The sequence below is a fragment of the Petaurus breviceps genome, unplaced genomic scaffold (assembly GCF_028583685.1).
Source record: "Petaurus breviceps papuanus isolate PSGF00001 unplaced genomic scaffold, PetGlider_PUasm1.0 90865, whole genome shotgun sequence".
NCBI classification, from domain to species: Eukaryota; Metazoa; Chordata; class Mammalia; order Diprotodontia; family Petauridae; genus Petaurus; species Petaurus breviceps.
This window is the reverse complement of record NW_027187367.1, coordinates 12297148-12312825: the sequence shown is the minus strand read 5'-3', so window position 1 is coordinate 12312825 and position 15678 is coordinate 12297148. Positions and strand designations below refer to the sequence as shown.

Sequence of the window (15678 nt, the reverse complement as noted above, 5' to 3'; positions counted from 1 at the left end):
CATGTTTTCAATTCTTTTTTGTTTGTTTGTTTTGCTTTTTGGAGGGAGGAAAGTAGGGCAATTGGGGTTAAGTGACTTGCCCAAGGCCACACTGCTAGTTTTGTGTCAAGTGTCTGAGGCTGGATTATGTTATCAGTTCTTTTAATTCAATTGTATGACTGGAAGGATGATGCTATTGTAATGTTCATCCTTCATTTTGGAAGAGTAACAGTGACATCACAGGGTGATGTCTTGACTTTCAACGAACTAGATTTAAGTGAGGCAGAGTTGGACAAAGTTGTTAGCCTCACTATCTCTTCCAGAGTCCAGGAAGAGGAAGAAACTGAGGCTCAGAGAGGGGGATTAATATACCAGGGTAGTAATTGGCAGAGCTGAGATTAGAACCAGGTTTCCTAATTAAGATTCAGGGGGCTCTCTCTCCACTACATAACACTTCCTGGATAGTGATAGGCTATTTCTCAGTCACGACATTTTAGAAGGTATTTTGTTTTTTGGAAGCAGTTGGGGTTAAGTGACTTGTCCAGGTTCACACAACTAGCGTGTGAGGCTAGGGTTGCACTCAGTGTCTGGATTTGAACTCAGGTCCTCCCGACTCAAGGGGCAGTGCTCTATCCACTGTGCCACCTAGCTGCCCTTTATAAGGTATATAAGTGTTTTAGGAGAAGGAATTACTTCTCATTTCTGCAAGACTCCCGATTTCCTGGGGGTTGGTGGAGGGGAGGGCAGTATTGTTTATAATAAAGTTCTTGAGCATAGAAGGTGTGGTTCCCCACTTTTAATACTTTAAGACCTTTAGTACATGGTAAACCATGGAGAGGGGTGCATCATGGTGTCTTGCTTCAAGACAGATGTATTGTAGTATTATGCAACACTAAACTGGATGTCAGGAGGCCTGAGTTCTAATCTCAGCTCTGACACAAACTTGTTGCATAACCATTGGCAGTTGGCTTCCCGTGTCTATTTCTCCATCCATAAAATGAAGGGGTTGCAATAAATGTCTGAGGTCCCTTATGGTCCTAAATCTATGAGCCCATGAGAAATAGGATTTTGAACTAGAAAGGACTTTGAAGACCAGCTACTCCATCCCCCTCATTTTACAGATGAGGAAACTAAGGCCCAGGGATGTATTATGTGATTTGCACAAGGTCACATAGAAAAGGGCACATTTGAATAAAGGTCCATGCCCTCCCTCCCCATAGAACACTCTTTCCTTCACGGCAAGCACGTCACTTCTCCTTTCTGGGTCTTAGTTCCCTCTGTTGAGATGAGGGAATTGGACTGACTAGATAATCGCTAAGGTCCCTTCCAGTACGGAAATCCCGAGATCTCTTTGTTTAGGACTCTACAAGTAAGTGATTTGCAAAGGTCCCTTCTTGAGCTATGTCTCTATTTCTTTAAGACCCAGAGTTCCCACTGCTGAGCCTGCTCTGATATCCTCAGAGATTTCAGGGGTGGGGAAAGAGAATTGAAGTGGGCTCATTGGCTGACGTACAGCCAGCCGGGTGAAAAAAAAAAGGACCTCAGCATTTCTGCCTCACTTGTGCTTTTTAAAAAAAATTTATTACGATACGATTCCCTCGCCCTTCTGTGTCAATACTGATAAAAGCTAATCGCCCCACAAACAGGTGCAGTTGAAGCTGCCCCTTGGACAGCTGCCAAGGATATGCGATCGCTCAGCTGGGGTGACCTGCCCCTCCCAATTCCCCCCTTCTCCAGTTCCAGCCCAGGGCATGTGTCCTTGGGCAAGAGCAAAGTTCAAATCAATCCATGTAGTCCTTTGCCCTCCCGAGCCTCACACTTGCGTCTCGAAGCTGACTTCCTGCACCTCAGGAGAACACTGCCCCGTCCCAGCTCGGCCCACCCCGGCCCGGCCCAACCCATGCCTGGGTTAGCGAGTTCGAGACAGGAGCCCAGGGGCTGCTTGGTTGAGCCCTGCGTGCCCCACCCCTGCCCGCCTTCAGAAGGAAGCCAGCCTTTGACAGCTCACAGCTCAATCCCCACTCAGCTACTCCTGACTCATAATTATAGCAGTAGCTGACATTTATACAGCGCTTTATGACTTACAAAGGGCTTGACTGGCATTATCTCATTTGAATCACGCAGCAACCTCCAGTTGTGAAGGCCAGGGGGTAAAAGGGGGTGGTGTGGAATTAAGTGGGGGAAAAAAACTTGGTTTTTTTTTTCCCCCATTTTTTGAAGCCTCTTTTATTCTTGGAGGAAAAGTGTGTATATGGAGAGGGAGTGGTTTTCCCCTAAAATTTTCAGGTGTTTTTCCCCTTAGATTTTTCCATCTCTTAATATACTGAAAACTAATCTGTTTGTAAGTAAGCCAAGATATACATGAACACATATGTTACGAAGTTAGTTTGAGAACATAAAAGTACAGTGTGTGTGTGTTATAAAATTAGTTTAGGAACACAAGAGTGTAATATATATTATATATACATGTGTATGTATGTGTGTATACATAGCTATGTCTATATATAACTTTTATATTCCCAAACTTATTTTATAACAAAAAGTCATAAGATGAGAGATTTAGAACTGAAAGTAGGGTAGGTCTTAGAATCCATGTAGTCCAATTCCTTCATTTTACAAATGAGGAAACTAATGCCCAGAGACAGTGAAGGACTTGCTCAAAGTCACAAAGGTAAAGTGGGAGAGCTGGGATTTGAACTCTGTTCTGTTGTTTCCAGATCTAATATCTGTATCGCTCTACCATGCTGCTTGCCTCTAGATCATTTGATCTGGAAGGAACCTCAGAGACATTTTAATAGATGCCCCTCATTTTACAGACTGAGGTTTAGAACAGGAAAGTAACTTGTTCAAAAGTCGTACACCTAGGAAGACCAGAGCCAAGTCAGAATTTGAGCCCAGGCAGCTTATCATAGAATAGCACTGGGCTTGGAGTCAGGGGTCCTGGGTTTCCATCCAGCTCCAACATTTATTCTACCTGAGTTACCAGGGACAAGTCTTTCTCTGAACCCTGCTAGTCTCATCTGTAAAATGGGTACCTACAGAAATTGTGAGAAAAACACTTTGTAAACTTTGAAGTGTTGGAGTGTAATTGATGATCTTCTCATCTTCTTTGGATAGAATTAGGATATAAAAGGTCCAGGGACAGGCCTTTCTTGCTATTATTTTTATACTTATTATTATTCTTTTATACAGTAGCTTTTTGTAGATTATTATCGTTGTTGTTAGGAACTGGACCTCTGATTTCTTTAGTGTAAGGACTTCCCTTGGTGAGGAAACTCCCTCTACCAGTACAGGACTGCCCTTTCTTTGCAATTTATAGTCTAGGGAGTTGCCTGGGGCACTGAGAGGCTAAGGGATTTATTTATCCAGGGTGACACAACTAATATGTGTCAGAGGTGGGACATGAACCCACTATCTTCCTGGCTTTCAAATCAATCTTTCTTTTATTCCCCTACGCCGAAATACCTCTATAGTTGTTATTGATGATAACGAGCAGCAGCTCTGTAGTGCTAAAAATGTCATGTATGTATTTTAATTTCCCCCTAAATGTTTCTGTGGGATGTGTACGGTTTCTCCCTAACACCCCATCACCTTGTCCTCTCTTTTTCACTCCTCTTCCTATGCCTTCAGAATTTCTGGAAATGTCACACTTCTTGAAGTCGTGCTCGCCTGGCTGCGGCACTGAAGGTGTGGCTTTGGGGATCAATCAGGCAGAGCGAGTAGCAGGACTGAATCTCCTGAGCCCTTAGGGGCCTGGGGCCGAGCTGGGATGAAGAGGGAAGGGGGCGGAGACTGGAGCTTGGACCCTGCCCCAAGCGAGCTCCCTTAGGGAGAGCTCTCGAGTGGATATGTAAATTTAGCGGCGGCCATTGGCTGCCCTGGGAGGGACGGGAGGGGAGTTGTGAGAGAGAAAAAGGAGTGAAAGCAGGGGGTGGGGAAAGGGACTCTAGTTCTCGTTGCCAAAACAGTCTATTCCCCAGATCAGTTTCCTAGATACCGGGCGCTGTCATAGCAGCCTCTTGGTACTGGGAACTGTGTCTCTCTGTGGCTGACTTGGGCTCAGGTCAGGGTGTTCAGACCCCTAGGCTCCACACTGAAGACCAGGGGGCTTGGTTGGCTCTGGGAAAAGACTGGCGATTCTAGCCACTTTCTTTCAGACGGGCTCATTTGACTAAAAAGGGACAACAAATTGGAGCTGTCCCAACCTCCTTCCCTTCCCACCTCCTTCTACTCCCCACCCCTATCCTGTAGTATCACAGCAGTTCCCTGGAGGGGTGGGGGAGGTGGTAGAGGGAAGAGAGGGCAGGTGTCAGTGAAAGGGCCACTGGAGGCTGCTGGCTGCCAATGTTTCCATAGAAGATGCTCCCAGGAGTCCTTGCTCCTTCTGTCATGGTGCCTTTCCCACCTAGGAAAATGCTCCTTCTTCTAAATGGCAGGGCCAAAAGATTCACAGGATCCTATGATTTAGAGTGGGAAGGAAGCACCTTGTCTAGTCAAAACAAATTTCTACATGGCCAAAGCCTTCTCCCTCACCCTCACCGCCCACCCCACCCCCACAAAAAAAAAAAGAGGAAGATGCAAGTCTCAAGCCTGTCTTTCCTCTCCTTGCATTCTTTCTTGTTAACTTGACTCTTTCAACATCTCATCATTGTGAAGTTTTCCCCAACCACCTCTCTGAGACTTGCTTTCCTCTCCTGTAAAATGGGGGTGATGGAGCAGAAAGATACCTGAGGTTTTTTGTTTCTCCGATGTCAGCCCATGGAATCCTCTCTTCCTCCTAACTCCCTGAGAACTTACCTTCTGTATCTTCCATGATGGCATGTGTTTTCTTAGGTGTCTTCATATGTTTCACAATCGGGGAGCTGTAGGGGATTCCCACCTCAGCCACTGTGGAAATCTGGTCAAGTCATTAGATTATAGATTTAGAGCTAGGACCTTAGAGGTCACCTTGTCCAAACTGATCTGGGAAATAGACTGTTTTGGCAACGAAAATGTATCTGAACCCCAGAGAAGTTAAAATGACTTGCCCAAAGTCACACACGTAGCAAATAAATATCTCAAGCAGAATTTTTACCCAGTTTTCCCATCTGAATTTCACTTTCCTCACGTGTAAAATGGAAATAATGATAACTGTAATACTACCTACTTCAGAGATTTGCTGCAAGGAAAGAGTTTATATACTTCAGAAGGGTCTAAAAAGATGAGTTGTTTAGAGCCTTGAAGGCAGATTCAGAGTCTTTATAACTAAGAGATAACAGAGTGGGAAGGGACCTTAGAGATCATACATGCTGGTTACCTCATTTGACAGAGGAGGAAACTGAAACCATTTGAGAGACTTCCCTAAGGTCACACAGGTAGTCAGGGGATATGTGGGATTTGGATCCAACTACATCCAATACTCTTTCCACTGAGATCCTTATGAGTGCTTGCAGTAACTACTTGGTGATCAATTCATTAGTTAATTGCTTAATTGATTCCCTTCCCACACAATTATCTACTTATCTTCCTATCTATATAGCTATCTAACGTATCTCTCTCTCTTAATCTATCTATATACCTGCCTATCTAATCTAGTCTATCTACCCATCTAATCCATCCATCCATCCATCCATCCATCCATCCATCCATCTAATTTATCTATCCATCCAACCATCTATCTATCTACACACCTATCCAATCTATCTATCCATCTATCTAATCTATTCATCTATCTGCACACCTGCCTATCTGATCTACCCATCTAACCCATCATCCATCCATCCATCTATTCTATCTTATCTCTCTCTCTACCTATTTGTCTATATACCCATCTAATCCATCCATCTATCCATCTTTTCTATCTATCTGTCTGTCTATCTATCTATCTATCTATCTATCTATCTATCTATCTATCTATCTATCTATCTATCTATCTATCTCCTTCCACAAAACAATTAGTTGCTCCAAGTCACACCCTATCTCCTCACTGCTCTGATACTAAACTTTTGTCTATTACTCCTGATACAACTTCCTAGTTGCCCTGTTGGTCACTTAGTGGGCACTCAGGAAATACTTGTATGAACCCTAGAAGTATTCAATCCAATTAAATAAATATTTGTCCTCTAGCACTTACTATACATTCATTAATCACATTTGTTAAGTGCTGTTTTATGGAAGGCACTCTTCTGTACTGGGAACATAATCATAATAACAATAACTCAAAATTTTATGGCACTTCATAGTTTACAAAGCACATTTCTCACAACACCCCTATGATAAAGATAAGGATGGGCATTGGATCTTTGATTTCATTAGTACTGGGAATTTCCAGGTGAGAAAAGTCCCTTTACCGATGAAGGTCTGCAATTTCTACCCTTAGAGAGTTGTCTGGTATGAATGGAAGTCAAATGACTTGCTCAGGGTCCTATAGCCAGTGTACGTCAGAGGTGGGGCTTGAACTCAGGTCTTCCTAGTTCAGTATTCCTTGGCTGTTTGAGGTTGATCATACTTATATCATCACCCACATTTTATAGATGAGGAACCTGGAGTAAATTGACTTGCCTAAGGCCATATTGCTAGTAAGTATCAGAGTCAAAACTCAAAACAAAGTCATATCACAGCCCTATTCCTACCCTCAAGAAACTACCATCTATTTATGGAATGGAATATATGTGGAACTACAATACAATTCAATAAATAATTTAAGAAACATTTATAAGTGCCTACTAGGTGGCAGTCGCTATTCTATTTACAGATTAAAAAAAAACACAATCTCTATCCTCAGGGTGCCTATATTCTATTAGAGTACCTTGCAGATTCACTAGTTACATTCTACAATTGGGAAAATAAGTAAGTGCATAGAAGGAGTGAGACCATTCCAATTCATTCATTCATTCATTCGTTCATTGTCCATGCTAGGTGGTGAAGTAAGGTAGAGCACTGAACCTAGAGTCAGGAAGACCTGAGTTGAAATATGGCCTCAGACACTTACTAGTTGTGTGAACCTGGGTAAGTCACTTAACCTCTGTCTGCCTCAGTTTCCTCACCTCTAAAGTAGGGATAATAATAGCACCTACCTCTCAGGTTTAAAGGGGAAGAGGAACTAAATGAGATAATATTCATAAATAAATAAAATGTATAAATAAACTGCTTTGTAGACCTTAAAGGGCTATATAAATGCTAGCTTTTATTAATATTATCCTCCTCATTATTCATGCAACAAAGCACTTAGGTTAAGTGTCCTGAAAGATACAAGGAGGGAAGGATTACTTCTATTTGGGGGGAATCAGAGAAGACTTCCTGAAGAAGGGGGTACTTAAGCTTGGCCTTGAAAAAGGTAATGGATTTCAGTAGGTAGAGAAGCTGGAAGAGGTCATTTGAGGAGTGGAGCTTGTCTGGAGGGGGCAGAATGAATAAGAAATAGCTAGTAGTCGATTTAGACAAGAGGCTAGAGAATTCCAGAAGGATAATATTATGAAATAAGGCTGGAAACATAGGTTGGAACCTCTGCATCCATCTAGCTGCTCTCCAGTCCTGTCCTCTGCTCTTTTCTTTCTGGCATTTCATGCAGGCTGTCCCTCCCATGCCCAGAATTCCCTCTTTCTGCATTGCTTTCTGTTGGAATCTATTTATTCTTGCAAGATCCAGCTTAGGTAGGCTTCCCTTCATAAAGCTTTCCCCTATTCCCTTCATTAAAAGTGATCTCTTTGCCTCAAATTATCTTAAAACAGTTTATCTGAAACTTTACTTTGCCCTATCCCAATCTACTTTTTAGCACATGTGCATGCCATATCTCTTCCCCTCATTAGAGTATAAGTTTCTTGAGGACAGAGATGATGTCATTTTCCATCTATCCTCAGAACCTAGTAAAAGTCCTTTGGACATAGCTGGAGTTCTTAAAATGTTAGTTGAATTGAAGTAAATTATGTTGTTATTGTTTGGGTCATTTTTCAGTCATGTCTGATTCTTCATGACCTCATTTTGGGGTTTTCTTGGCAGAGATACTGGAGGGGTTTGCCATTTCCTTCTCTGGTTCCTTTGACAGATGAGGACACAGGCAAATATGGTTAAGTGACTTGCTCAGGGTCACACAGTTACTAAATGTCTGTGTCTGGATTGAATTGTCAAGCTGAGCAGTTTGGGGGAATGGAAAGAGAATAAGCACTGACAGAATACCTACTATGTGCCAGACACTGTGCTTAGCACTCTCCAAATACTATTCCATTTGATTCTCACCACAACCCTTGGAGTTAGGTGGTATTATTATACCCATTTTACAGTTGAGGAAACCAAGGAAGACAGAGGTTAAATGACTTGCCTGGGGTCACAAGTTAGGTGTCAGAGGCTGGATTTGAATTCATGTTTTCCAAACTTCCAGCCCAGTCTCTATCCCCTGTGCCACTTAGCTGTCTTTTATTTGGTGGGCAATGTGGGACCATTGATGGATTTTTGAGCAAGGTAGTGACATGACAATACCTGTGTGCTATGTGAAGGATAGATTAGAGAGGAGAGAGATGGGAAATAGGCCACTTAGGAGGCTGTTACAATAGAACAAGCTAGAGCTGGGGTGGAGAACCTGTGGCCTTGAGGCCACAATGGCCCTCTAGGTCCTTAAGTGTGGCCCTTTTGGATCAATTAGACTGAATCCAATGCTGTCAAAGAGTCACACTTGAGGACCTAGAGGACTACATGTGGCCTCAAAGCCCAAAGTTTCCCTACCCCTGGACTAGAGGCTATGAGATCCTGAGCTAAGGTGATAGCAATGGGAATGGAAAGGAGGGGGGAAGAATGGGAGAGACAGTCAGAAGGCAGAATGCTGGAGGAAGTAAAAGAAGCCTTTGATGTTTTGAGCCTGGGTACCTAACTCCAAGGATCTGTTGATGATGATGGAAATGTGAGAGTCAGGGGGTGGGGCAGATTTTGGAAGTGAGATGATAGATTAAGTTTGAACATGTTGAGTTTGAAGTGCTGGGGGACAGCCAGGTAGAGATATCTAGAAAGATAGTTGGAAATATGGGACTGAAGTTCAGGGAAGAGATTAGGATTGGATTTGGAAGCTGTCTGTTTTTGATTTTTGTTTTTAATTTTTTAAAATTCTGAATTTAAACAGGCTCTCCCCACTAAATACACAGCAGAACATGAAAGAGGATTGTAATATGAAACTGTGACTCTATGTCATACTATTTATTATTTTTTTAATGCATAATAAATTCCACATGTTACTTTCAAAACTGTCCTGCTTGTTGGTGTTTTCTTTTGGACTTCTGGTGTGTCTAAAAGAATTTTTCCTTGGCCCTCTTTTTTTTTGGCATCATTATTGCTACCCTGCTGCCCTCAACCCTCCCCCCTCCCCTTTAAACAGAGAAAAGATTTTTAAAGATTATTTTTCAAATAAGCATAATTAAGTAAAACAAATCCATACAGTGACCATGATTTGGGAGCCATTTGCATAGGTCTGATAACTGAAGCAAGTCATGGCTGAGATCACTAAGGAAGAGAGTAAAGAGAAGAGGCAAAGAGAACCAAGAACCATGGAGGATGTCCATGCTTAGGAAGCTGGAACCAGCAAAACTAATGAATAAATTATGTTTTATTTTAACATTAAAAAAAAAATTGAGATCCACGTTTTCTCTCCCTTTCTCCGGCTCATCCCCTACCCATTGAGAAGGCCAGCCACATAATACCAATTATACACAATGAATGAATTTAAAAAGTGGGAGGAGGGGGAGGAGGAGGAGAATCAAGATAGAGCTGGTTAGACAGAAGGAGGAAGGATGGCTTCTTAAGAAGGAAAATGGGGGTCAACAGTATCAGATTCTGAAGACAGGTCAAAGAGGTCATCCCCAGAGCCTGAGAGAAGACAACTGGATATGGCAATTAGGAGATCATTAATCACACTGGAGAGGGAAGTTGCCGGAGTGAAATGGGCTGGCCCAGGGGGTCATAGGTTGCTCCTCCCTGGAGGTCTTCAAGCAAAGCCTTGTTGCTTTTGCTATTGGGTGGATTCTTTTTCCAATGTATCTGGTGATCCTATGAAGCTTGAAAAGAGGAATCGGCCCAGAAGCCATATTGCAAGAGTTTGAGAAATGAATGGATGTAAAGGAAGTGGAGGCCATTTTGGGAAATTGGGCAATGAAGGAGAGGGGATGAGAGCTTAAGGGGGCTGCAGGGATAAAGGGAAGGTTTTCTTTGGTTTTGTTTTTTAGGTTTGGAAGAACTGAGTAGGTGTGGGATCAGAAGGGAAGAGGCCATGACCAGGAGGGGGAGACTGAAGATGAATAATAAAGCTAAAAACATTGGTAGGCCTATTGTGAAGGGCCAGGCTAAGGAATAGGTATTTGATTCTAGAACCAATAGAGAGCCGCTGAAGGGTTTTTAAAAAAAGTTTTATGAATGCTTTTCATCTTTGCATAGTAGCAATTTCTCACATCTCTCTCTCCTCCCCCCACTGAACCCTTTCTTGTGACAAAGAAAAACAAGGAAGCAAAAATATCTGGTAGAAAAACCTGGTCTGACAACATACATAATATTCTGCGCTAGTAGACCCCTAACTCTTTGCTATGAAGGAGAAAGTATGTTTCGTTAGTAGGGGTTTTTGAGCAGGGAAATGAAAAAGTGATGCTTCAGAAAAATTATTTTGGCAGATTTGTGTTGGATAGCTTTGAAATGGAGACAGCCTGGAAGCCGGGGGAACAATTAGGAGGCTTTAACAATAGTGTTACATTTTGTGTTTTGCATATAAGAAATAAGTACCTGTCCCATACCTGATTCATATTATCCATTGCATACCTTTCTACTTTCTCCTTTAGTGAGACCCTAGATATGAAAGCCTTAAGTGTGAGAAAAGGAGCTTTGCCCTTCTAGATAGTAAGACTGAATCCAATTTGGTTTTCATGTGTGGATCTGGAGCAGATGGGCCACATATTAGAGGAGAAGGGAGCACAGTGCACCAATCTCTATGGGCCTGGCAACAATACGTTAGAAATCAATGAAATCAGGGGCGAATAGGTGGTGCAGTGAATAGAACACCGACCCTGAAGTCAGGAGGACCTGGGTTTGGATCTGGCCTCAGACACTTAACACAAAATATAGCCATGTGACCTTGGGCAAGTCACTTAACCTCAATTGCCCTCCAAAAAGCAAAAAAAAGAAAAAGAAAGAAATCAATGAAATCAAGTCATTGTTCAAGGCATCACGCTAAGCAGTGGGGATAAATGAAAAAGAAAAGAAAGTCCCTACTCTCAAGGAGCTCACAATCAATCTGAGGGGAACAATATATAAGCAACTTTGTACAGATGAAATATAGACAGGTAAACTGGAGATACTCCACAGAGGGAAGGCACTGTTGAAAAAACTCTCATTAGGCACTAACTGAGTACCAAATACTCCCAATACAAAATACCAGTACAGAAGTGGGACAATCTTTGGCCTAATTCTAATGGAGAGAGCTGCTAGGGGTAGTGGTGGCCAGGGAGGGGCATTTTGGTCTGGGAAGTCATAAAGATGACAAATAGAGCCATGAGGGACTGGACTGATACACCCTTTTTAAATAGCAATGCCACTATTGATTTTATTACTGTTTCCAGAACAAGAGATGGAAGGGTGGACCTTTGCTGTCCTAATTGGTCAGTGCTTCTTGAATGGCAAAAAAAACAATTTGGGAAATAAGGAGAGTAATTTCTATAATAGTCTCCCCATTGGACAACTTCCGGGATCAAGTGAGAAAAGTATGTAAAACCTTTTGCTACACAAATGCCAGTTATTATTATTAATATTATGCACCCCTCTTATTATTTGGAGAGGTAGAGGGGATGGGAGAGGAAATGCCTGGAGGAACAGCAAATAGGTCAGAGTTTTCCTCGTAGCTATAATGGCAAGAAACCAACACCTGAACTCTGGAGAGGGAGAGCTGCCTTCTCAGAGTAAACAGAAGTTGTTGACACGTGGTCCAGATGCTGTGTGTATGTGTGTGTGTGTGTGTGTGTGTGTGTGTGTGTGTGTGTGTATGTACTTCTTTGAAGAACCCTTGATTCCCAGATGGGGAGATCCTTATTGTTTATAATGTCCCTATCCCTGGGCTGTGACCCCAATGTGCCATACTTACTGGTCAACAGAAATCTGAACTTACTGTGCATTTCTCTTGCCAAGTGTGTCCTTGTATTCTGGACCATCCATTCTGGCTGAATGAAAATTCTCTAATAACATCTCTTCAGCCTAGCATTTGGGGGTGGGAGTTGGGTCGGGGAAGGGGCAGGGGCAGTACAGCCTGGCTCCAACCTACCCATTAGATGATGGGCTCCTTGAGAGCAAGGACTGTTTTTTTATCCCCATGGCTTAGCACAGTGCAGGAAACATAGTAGGCACTTAATAAATGCTAGCTGATTGATTGATTGATTACTTATCTATACAGCTATACAGAACTATAACTAGGAATTCTAGCACTTGGGATAAATTCAGTGGCAGAGGGTACCCAGGACTGCCAGATCAGAAGACCCTAAGGAAAGAAGTGAACAGGCAGCTAGATGGCGCAGTGAATAGAACACTGGCCCTGGAGTCAGAAGGACCCAAGTTCAAATCCGGTCTCAGACACTTGATATACTTATTAGCTGTGTGACCTTGGGCAAGTCACTTAACTCCAATTGCACTGCCTTCCCCCCTAAGAATAAAAAAGAAATGAACCAGTTCATTTTGGTTCCCTGGAGTGAAGCACCAGTTGTCCCACAAATCCCATGTATCATGCTACACCTTAATGTTAGTGTCTCTCACCCTCAATTATCTTCAGTTTATCCTGTATGTAACTTGTTTGCACACAGTTTTTTTTTTTATGTATCCTCTCCTTGAGAGGAGGTATTATTTTTTGTCGTCTTCTGCATGCCCTTCACTTAGCACAGAGCCTGACACAAAGTAGATGCTTATTGATTGACCACAATTACTCTATATTCTAGCTGAATGGGAGTTTTGTTAGCCCAGCCTCCCATCTCATCTTTCTTATGTCTTGAACATACGTGTCTGTCTAATGAAATCCACTCTTTAGTTCATAGCCCCAACAGGTGCCCTCTCTTCTACGAAGTTTTCTTTAGACTTAAAAATCCAATGGATTTTTTTAGAAAAACAAACCTTTTTTTTTTGGGGGGGAGTTAGTGGCAAATGAAGACATTTTACAATTTTGTAGGAAAGTAAAATAAACATAATAAATGTTTCAAATCATCATGAACATAGCTTTAAGCAATTTCTCCCTCTTCAAGTCTGTCAAATCTCTGTGCTTCTATTTACTTGTCATTCATTACATATTGCATGTGTTTTATAGTTTTTTCCCCACTTAAATATAAACTCCTCAAGAGCCTGGAATTCTGTCCTATTTCCTCTGTATCCCCCCAGAGCACAGTGCACTGCACATCACTGGTGAGGAATAACTATTTCTCATTGGATTCCTCAAACAGGACTAGTTCTTACCTGAGCTCTGGGTCATTAGAAAGTGCCAGAGGGGATGGAGGAATACCGTGTCTAATTGTCTCAAGTCTCCCTTCCTCCAAAGTCCTCCTTGACCATCCCTCTTTCTGCATTCCAACAGCCTTTCCTATCTAACAGGCATTTGATGTGCGGCCTGTGTTCTTTTAAGCATCTTTTCTGCTGTTAAAGATGCTTGTATATTGTTGTTGTGTGTCCTGCCATGACTTGCAAGTGAATTGGACTTAAGTGGGGGAGGTCTGTGCCAGGTCACCAGCCTTACTTTCTTCTCCGGAACCATCTGGGTCCAATGGCAAGATAAGATCGGGATGATTGGAGATGATCACCTCTTGTATTTTAACCCTGTACAGGAAGGAGTGAGTCACTTGATGGTGTAATGGATAGAGCGCTGGGCCTGGAGTCAGAAAGACCCAAGTTCAAATACTGCCTCAGACACTTACTGGCTGTGTAACCCTGGGTAAGTCATTTCACTCTGTTTGCCTCAGTTTCCTCATCTGTAAAATGAGCTGGAGAAGAAAATGGCAAACCACTCCAGTATCTTCACCAAGAAAACCCCAAATGGGGCCACAAAGTCTCTGTCATGACCAAAACGACAGAACGATGAGAAGGAATGTCAGTATGTCATTGTGTCCCGAGGCCTACACTTGGCACAGCAGCATGGCATGGGAGAAATAATACTAGCTCTGGAGTCAGAGAATTTGGATTCAAATCCCACTTCTAATGAACTCTGTGACTTTGAGCAAGTCACTCTAGCCTTGTTTGCACAAAGCTATTTACACATGGTCTTTGCTATTAGACTGTGAGTTCCATTTCCCTTTCTTTGTATCCCCAGTGCTTAGCCTGGCACATAGTGCTTAATAAATGTTTATTAATGATTCCCGGTGCTTAGCACAGTGGCTGACATACAGTAGGCACTTAATAAAGGCTTATCAGGTCTTGCAGACAACACTCTCTCCTGGTTTTCTTCCTACCTCTCTGACTGCTCTGTCTCAGTTTCCTTTGCTAGATCCTCCTCCAGATCATGGCCTCTAACTCAAGATGCCTCTCAGGGCTCTGTCCTGGGACCTCTTCTCTTCTCCCTCTATACTATTTCTCTTGGTGATCTCAACAGTTCCCTTGATTCTAATTACCATCTGTATACCAATGATTCTCAGATCTACCTTTCCTGCCCCAATCTCTCAATCTTGCCCCTATAACTGCCTTTCAGACATTTCTGACTAGATGTCCAGTAGACACCTTAAACTCAATATATACAAAACAGAACTCATTATCTTTCCCCCAAACCTTCTCCTCTTCCTCCCTTCCCTATTACTCTAGAGGGAAGCAGCAGGGCCATCTCCAGTCGTCCTGATCCATATCTTGCCACTGGACTCAGATGGCTCTGGTATCAGAAGAGCTGGGTTAAATCCACACCTCTGATGCTGGTTTGCAGGGTGATTTAGGACAACTGAATTGACCCCCTTGGGCTTCAGGGATTCTATTTTATCTCTTGATTTAATATCTCCCCCTATGCTTTGCAGTGTGCTTTGTGGTCAAATCCCTTCAGCACTAAATGTCCTTGAAGAGGCAGCAAGTGCTCCCAGAGTTTCAAGGAGAAAGGAGATCACAGACCTCTGGAGCAATCCCCATATTTGCAGCCAGGAGAGCCGCTGACATTTAGACAACACCTGCAAAGAGCTTTCTATACTTGGTATTATTTGATCTTCCACACCAGTCCTTGTAGGGAGGAAGTATTATCTGTATCTTACAGGTAAAGAAAAAGGTTCACAGAGATGGGGACACACCCATGGTCCCACAGCTATTAAATGACAGAAGAATTGGAGCCAAACCATGGGATCATAGCTCTAGAGTTGGAAGTAACCACAGTCCAACCTCCTCACTCATCTTACACAAGAGGAAATCAAGGTCCAAAGAGTCAGTTAGTTCTACAGGAAGGGGTAGATGAGAACAATTTGTTCCAAGGGCCATGAAGACAGCTAAAGCAGGTGCTATGGAGAGCTTAGAGCTTGGTCAGACATGGAAGACGCCAACATCATCCAGTGCATCTTGGGCTTTTGACTTTTGTTCTGCTACTGCACTTTTTCTGCTAAGCACTGGGGATACCACCCCCCCCCCTCACAAACATTTATTAAGTGCCTACTGTATGCCAGGCACTGTGTTAAGTACTGGAGATACAAAACCTCACAAACATTTATTAAGTGCCTGTTGTATGCCAGGCACTGTGCTAAGCACTGGGGATATTAAAAACCCTCA

At 42.8% G+C, this 15678-nt stretch overlaps 1 long non-coding RNA gene across 1 annotated transcript in view; it reads right to left on the bottom strand.

Annotated features, from left to right (window-relative positions):
* Nucleotides 1–656: 656 nt before the first annotated feature.
* Nucleotides 657–15678, bottom strand: part of LOC138150145 (uncharacterized) — a 15863-nt gene continuing 841 nt past the window's right edge. The window contains exons 2-3 of the long non-coding RNA XR_011165527.1: nucleotides 4777–4876; nucleotides 657–4436 (exon numbers count right to left, since the gene is read on the bottom strand). This is a non-coding gene — a long non-coding RNA (uncharacterized lncRNA). The remainder of the gene's footprint in view (nucleotides 4437–4776; nucleotides 4877–15678) is intronic.